At 53.8% G+C, this 7500-nt stretch overlaps 1 protein-coding gene and 1 non-coding gene across 2 annotated transcripts in view; one reads left to right on the top strand and one right to left on the bottom strand.

Moving 5' to 3' along the window:
- Positions 1-7500, top strand: part of LOC137651265 (uncharacterized) — a 275061-nt gene that overhangs the window by 120424 nt on the left and 147137 nt on the right. The gene's annotated exons all lie outside the window — the stretch shown is intronic.
- LOC137651363 (5S ribosomal RNA) lies at positions 1682-1800 on the bottom strand. Its single transcript, XR_011046096.1, has one exon. It is a non-coding gene; the product is annotated as a 5S ribosomal RNA (ribosomal RNA).

Here is a 7500-nt window from a genome sequence, read left to right as displayed (position 1 = left end):
ATGGTGACTCGAAATCTTGAAGGAGTTGGACCGAAGGGCCGGGACCCCAAGATTCTGAGTCTAGCAAACAACTCAGGAGCGAACCTGAATGTTGCCTTGCCCTATTCCTTAGAAAGGGCGGAGTCGTACGAGACCAAGAAGATTGCTTACACACTGGCTGAGGCCAGAGTGAGCAGGAGCACCGTCCCCCAAGACGGAATACGATCAGAGGACTGACGTACTGGTTCTTGAGAAGATCTCTTAAGGGACTAAAAAGTCCGAACCATGCTCCATGGAGGAGGTCTCACTCCGACTGGGGGCAGGGACGTTCGCAGCTTCGCATGAGCGAAGAAAGGTCCAGCGGGAAGGAAAAAGTCTATTAATTTCAGCCTGAAGGCCAGGGAAAGGATGAGCGACAGGCTTCACTGCCGAGAGCGGAAAGGAGTTTCCTCCCGCCGAAAAGCAATATGTCCATTATTGCTGGAGAAGAGGCCTCCAAGGAAGAGGTATCTCTCCCACGACACCAACCACAGAAGACTCTCCACTTCGCCTGGTAGACCCCTGCGGATGACTATCGCAGGTGACGCGACCTTCGCTCCGCGACTGTAGCGGGTTGTCTCGTCTTGAGGAGGCGGCGTAGTGTCTCCAGGCGTGAAGCCGAAGTGATGCCACGGCTCGTGAAAGATGTTGTAGTGTGGTTGTTTGAGTAGCCTGTGCCGTGGGAGAAGCTCTTCCGGGAGTTCTGTCAGGGGAAGCAGAGGGTCCGGAAACCGTTCCGCGTATAGTCACAGTGGAGCTCTCAGGGCCATCGAAAGGCTGACAGACAACCTGGTCTTGTTGAGACCCATTCTCAACAGACAACAATGGTGGGAAGACGCAGGCGTCGATGTTGTCCCACTATCACCGGAAAGCATCTTGCCAAAGAGTCTTGGGGTCTGAGACTGGGGGGAAGAACAGTGGAAGCTTGAAGTTCCAGGCTGTCGCGATCAGGTCCCCCAGGCCAGGACTTGCTGGTTACTAAAGGCCAAAGACCCCCAGGTGCTCTCTATCTGCGAGGCTCTGCTCAGATAGTCGGAGAGAACATTCCTCTGCCCGGAATGAGCGAGCCGATAGTGGTATTGAGAGGACCTCGGATCATCTCAGTATCTCTACTGCAAGATGGGAAGGTATGAAAATGCGTCCCTTGCTGGTTGGAATACACTAGTACCATGAAGTCGTCGCACACGGAGCGACTCGGCAGGAACTGTAGGATCTGTAGAGGGGCCAGACTACGGCCCCTAAGCCTGCCTGAATGATGGAGAGGTATCCTTCAGGTCCTGACCATAGGCCTGAACCGGAACATGCCCCCCCCCCTTTTTCTTTGACGAGTCCGAGAACAGCATCAAAATGTGGGGAAAGGACGAGAATATCCATTCCCATCAAGAAATTCCATAGGTCAACACCCATTGCAGGTCTAAACGTTCCACTGGTCCCATAGGGACCAGAAAGTCCGGTTAATCGTTGCTTTGATACCACCGGAACTTGGGCCGCCCCACAGGGAACTTATCCTGAGGCGACCGTTCGGGACTTTAGACGGGTCAATGAGGAAAAGAGACCCAGGAAACGTTCCAATGTAGGGCTGAAAGCTCTGCTTGACTGAGAACAGGTACTGCGACTCTCCTCAGCCTTGCCACAGTCAACTGAAGGGAAGGCTCGGAGAGGGAGGCAACAGCATCTGGCGTTCCCAGGCAGTCACCCATCCAAGTACTGACCAGACCCAACGTTGCTTAAATTCGCTGATCGGACGAGAAGCGGTGTTTCCAACGTGGTAAGGCCGTTGACTCAATATCATGGCTAGATACTCCAGATGTTGAGGCAGAAGTAGAGAAGGCTCCTAGCAAATTACCATGATCCCTCACTCATGGTAAGGACCCGGGAGCTTGTCCCGGCGTTGAAGAAGGTCGAACCCGAGCCTACCGGAGTTGACCAGACCTCCAAAAGGCGAAGGAGGCGGAAGCCTGCTCCTGAGCGGCCATGAGGAAAGCAGGGAGAGTTCTCTGGGGAAAAACCTGCGATGCCGCGGCAGGATTGCCACACCGCATCTTAAGTCTAGGCTGAATTCCAAGAGATTCCTGGAAGATGGATGGAATGGAAACTGGAAGTACCCGCCCTTCCGAACCAGGGCCTAAGGAGTCCTGCCGCCTCGTTACCGGTCTGATCGATTCTGATGTTCCACGCTGGACGAAGTTTGTTCGACAAACTTGATCAGAGCTAAGAGGTCGACGACGGAATTCCCGTCTCAGATGCTTTCCTACGAGAAAGGATCGACTGAAGAAGCCGGGGGGTGAAGCCGTCGACGACCCTATGGAGGACCTTCTCCTAAGGCATGGATCATTCTGCCCAAACGGGCAAAACTCTTGCAGACCCCATGGCATAGAGGTTCAGTGACACTGAATTTGCTGACAGAGACGGAGAGATGGTAAGAGCGAGGCGCGATATCCTTGGGTGATCACGGAGATCGTGCAGGAATCGGCATCGGGAAGCTGTTATCCGGATGAGTAACCTTAGGCATCCTCCCAGCGTGAGACCTGCACGGGGGGGTTGCCAATCCTAGAGTTTGTGAACTCTGCCGCTCCCTCTAGGATTATGCCCCCCCGGGAGAGCCTCCCGTGCTACCTGTCCCTGACAGGAGGGGACTGCTATTGGACACCTTATCTTAGCTGCTGTAGCCGGTCCGATAACTTAGTCCGACGAGGCTGAAAGAAGAGGCGCTGGAGGCCTGCAGGGTCTGGAAGACAGCGCCTTGTAGGAGTGAAAACGGAAGTCGACTTTCTCCGCTCAACCGCTGTCCACATCTCTGTCCTTGGGCACAAACAAGCTCTTCCCAAGGATGGAAGAGTGTCTGAGCTTGTCGACATCCACGGATGAGACACCCGAGAGGAAGCCCTCGGTCACTGTGTCTAGATGGTCCAACATCGAGCTTGCCCGCAAGTTCGAAACTTGGCGATGAAACGCCAAGGTGCTTGAGCCCGAGAGGAGGAAAGTACCCATGATCTTCCTGGAGCTTCCTTGTACAAAACCTCGGGTCGCAACCGAGGAGGGAAAGGACCTGGTAAGCCCCTTCCACGAGATGGAGAAGAGAAAGGGCTAAACCAGTCACCCCTTGCCCGACGGAGAAATCTCGAACGGAAAGCTCCCTGGCAAGACCCTTCCAGGGAATGACGAGGAAGGACTAACCCAGGTTCTGGAAAGAAGAATGTTGCTCAGACCTCCCTGAAGATTCTTCCTGCCTTGCATGTGCCATGCTCTGTGTTTACGGAGTGAAGACCGTGTTCTGGAAATACGCTCCAGAAGACTCACCAGGCTGGCCATGTTGCGAAACCCCGACGGGAATCGCGGGTCGCAATCGCCCTGGCTCGCGCAATGGTAAATCAATGGTTTGCGCGTGGCCGAACGTGGAAGCGCCTATGCGCGGGCACGCAGGAGCGCAGACGAAAGTGCGTGAGGGAGCGCAGAAGGAGGGCGAGCGTGGTAGGAAGGGCGAGAGCTGGAGGTCGGAATCCGAAAGTTCACAGGCGAGCGATGACCCGTAGGTGAGCAATGGATACTGCAGGAATTGAGCTGACGTTCGCGCGACGGAACACCGTCGGTTCGCGCGACGGAACACCGTCGGTTCGCGCGACGGAACACCGTCGGTTCGCGCGACGGAACACCGTCGGTTCGCGCGACGGAACACCGTCGGTTCGCGCGACGGAACACCGTCGGTTCGCGCGACGGAACACCGTCAGGTTCGCGCGACGGAACACCGTCAGGTTCGCGCGGCGGAACACCGTCGGTTCGCGCGGCGGAACACCGTCGGTTCGCGCGGCGGAACACCGTCGGTTCGCGCGGCGGAACACCGTCGGTTCGCGCGGCGGAACACCGTCGGTTCGCGCGGCGGAACACCGTCGGTTCGCGCGGCGGAACACCGTCGGTTCGCGCGGCGGAACACCGTCGGTTCGCGCGGCGGAACACCGTCGGTTCGCGCGGCGGAACACCGTCGGTTCGCGCGGCGGAACACCGTCGGTTCGCGCGGCGGAACACCGTCGGTTCGCGCGGCGGAACACCGTCGGTTCGCGCGGCGGAACACCGTCGGTTCGCGCGGCGGAACACCGTCGGTTCGCGCGGCGGAACACCGTCGGTTCGCGCGGCGGAACACCGTCGGTTCGCGCGGCGGAACACCGTCGGTTCGCGCGGCGGAACACCGTCGGTTCGCGCGGCCGAACACCGTCGGTTCGCGCGGCCGAACACCGTCGGTTCGCTCGACGGAACACCGTCGGTTCGCGCGAAGGAATACCGTCGGTTGGCGCGCGGGCGAACATTGGAGCGCATGTGCGCGGGCACGTGGGCGTGCGGTCGCGCGGGCACGTGGTCGTGCAGGCTTGTGGGCACGCGGGTGAGCGCAGGCGGTCGGAAGACCGATGGCGCGTAGGCGGGCGATGGCGCGTTGACGAGCGATGGCGCGTCTTGGCGAGCGATGGCCCGTAGGCGAGTGAAGGCACGTTGGCAAGCGATGGCGCGTCAGCAAGCGATGGCGCGTCGGCAAGCGATGGCGCGTTGGCAAGCGACGGGGCGTTGGCGAGCAGTGGTGCGTTAACAAAACGCTAGCGCGCAAGCGAAGAATCGCGCGGGCGCGTAGGCGATCGCTAACGCGTAAGAGACTAGGTATGGTTAGCGAGCATCGCACTAAACAGAAGGCGCGCAGGTGTATCAGGAAGGTGAGCGCTGAAGCGAGCTGTCAATCAGGCGATCCTGGTCAAGAAAAACCGTTGGCGCCCATTGGTGCGTGGCAGGAAAGGGCGCGCAGATGTGCGCTGGCGATTGAAGAAAGCTGGCGCACAGAAGGACAGAAGTAAAGGTGAGCGCTGGCGAGCAGGAGGAAGATCTACGGCAAGACTCAGGTACCGGAGATCGTCCACCGCAGGCAAGCGCTAGATCGCTACTGATGGTGTCCAGGGGACCTGACACGCGTGGAAGATCGATGGCGATCGTTGACGCGCAGGAGATCGCTGACGAGCAGGCGAACGTTGACGCGTCTGTGGTCGCTGGCGAGCTGGTGATCGCTGGCGAGCAGAAGGCAACGCGTGGAATCCTGTGCGTAGAAGAAGAGTCCTTGTCCAAGACCTGAACCGAAGTTCTAGATTGCGCGGGCGAACGTGGGCGCGTAACAGGAACCAACAGTAACAGCAGCGACGATCATCAGGAGAGCGCTGACGAGCAGGAGAGCGCTGGCGAACAGGAGAGCGCTAGCGATCAGGAAAACGCTGATGAGCAGGAGAGCGCCTGTGCGCTAACACTGAGCAGGAGAGCGCCTGTGCGCTAACACTGAGCAGGAGAGCGCCTGTGCGCTAACACTGAGCAGGAGAGAACATTGCAGAAGGGCGCGCAGGGGAACTCGTGACACGCAAGGGAAGCACCCCCGTGGGAGGCAACCCTTTCGAAGGGACCGTTGTCCGTCGGAAGACCGTTGTCCGTCAGAAGACGAGGTCAGACTGCTGTCCATCTGCACCAGGGGCAGAAGGTCAAGAAGGCGTTGGAGATCGATCCCCGGAGAGATCTAAAGAGGAAGGAGCTGCAGGCTGCATACGGAGATTCAAAAAGGCGCCTCTTAGCACCCTTGTAGGAACTCCCTCAACCTTTTCTCTTACTTCGAGATATGAATGGTAGACATCCTTTATGGGGTGATGTTTTAGCAAACACCAGGGGCAATATAATCTCATCAATTGTGGAAAACAAGGATGTCGGACTCCTTAATACAGGAGATCCCACACAATTCCATGTTCAGACAGGTACCTTGTCATGCATTGACCTTTCAATTGCAAGCTCTAACTGCCTCATTGATTTCGATTGGAGGACATTAGATGATTGGCATACTAGTAATCATGCGCCAATCATTATAAACACCAACAATGGTCCACCTTTACAAAGATCTCCACGAAGGAATCTTGCTGAGGTGGACTGGGATAGATTTCGTGAGGTAAGTGAAATTGATGGAAATGCAGAACAGTTTGAAAATATTGATGATGCCATAGACTTACTGAACGGAACCCTTCATACAGCAGGAGTTAATTCAATTCCTATAACAACAGGGTTATTCAAACGACGACCAGTCCCCTGGTGGTCATCAGAACTAACTACCCTGCACAGAACCACAAGATGGTCTTTAACTCGACTGCGCAGACACCACACTGAGGGCAATTTGATTACTGTATATACAAGAAATGTAGATTGCAGTTCCATCATGCCATGAAGGAAGCTAGGCGCCAGTCATGGGTGTCATTTGTTTCCTCCAATAACAGTAGAACACCACCGTCTGCCATGTGGAGGAAAATAAAAAAGATTGCCGGCAAATTTATCCCGAACTTACCACCAGTGTTGAAGGTGAACGGTCAGTATGTAACTGAAGCAAATGATGTCTGTAATGCCCTGGCTGAACATTTTTCAAATGTATCCAGCAAGTGTTAAGGTGCTCCTGGTCACCAATATAGGAGCAACGAGGAAAAGAAAATTTTAAATTTTTTAAGAGGAAGGGAAGAGTCATATAGTTCTCCTTTTACTGAAAGAGAATTTGATTCCGCTCTTACTAATTGTAATGATACAGCCCCTGGACCTGATGGAATTCCATATGCAATGATTAAACATGTCCATTTCAATACAAAGTTATTTATTTTGAGCATTATTGATAGAATGTCATGATCATAGTGTTTGGGAACTAGCCATTATTTTAGCCATTTCAAAACCCGGTAAGGACAAGTTTTTAGCACCAAACTACTGACTTATTGCATTGACATCTTGTTTATGTAAAATCATAGAGAAGATGGTCAATGCAAGAATGATTTGGTACCTTGAAAAGAAGGGTATTTTATCACCGATTCAATGTGGATTCAGAAAAAATGCACTCAACGACTGATGTGTTCATACGACTTGAGTCCTCTATTTGTGAAGCCTTTGCTTCCAAACAGCACCATGTGACAGTCTTTTTTGACCTTGAAAAGGCATATGATACCATATGGAGATACGGTATACTTAAAACAATTCATGAATTAGGAATGAGAGGAGAGCTACCACTATTTATTCAGTCATTTCTTTCACATAGAATTTTTCAAGTGAGAGTGGGGGGAGCTCTATCAGAGAGTATATGTCAGGAAGAAGGAGTTCCTCAGGGTAGTGTGCTGAGCGTAACCCTCTTCGCACTAGCAATTATTGGGATATCCTCAGTTATTCCCCAGAAGGTTCTCTCAACTTTATTTGTGGATGATCTCTCCATATCATTTGCTGGAACTAGAATGGCAATGGTTGAGCGAAAACTACAACTCTCAATTGACAAAATTATCCAGTGGGCCGATATGAATGGATTCAAGTTCTCGACAAGTAAAACTACTATTGTTTATTTCTGTCGTATCCGGGGAGTACATCCAGACCCGGATATATACATTAATGGTCAACGTATCCCATGTGTAAGTGAAGCTAAATTTTTAGGTTTGATCTTTGATTGTAGGCATA

This window comes from Palaemon carinicauda, chromosome 12, assembly GCF_036898095.1.
Source record: "Palaemon carinicauda isolate YSFRI2023 chromosome 12, ASM3689809v2, whole genome shotgun sequence".
NCBI lineage: Eukaryota > Metazoa > Arthropoda > Malacostraca > Decapoda > Palaemonidae > Palaemon > Palaemon carinicauda.
The sequence above is the reverse complement of the archived record's forward strand: the minus strand, read 5'-3'. Positions and strand labels throughout refer to the sequence as shown.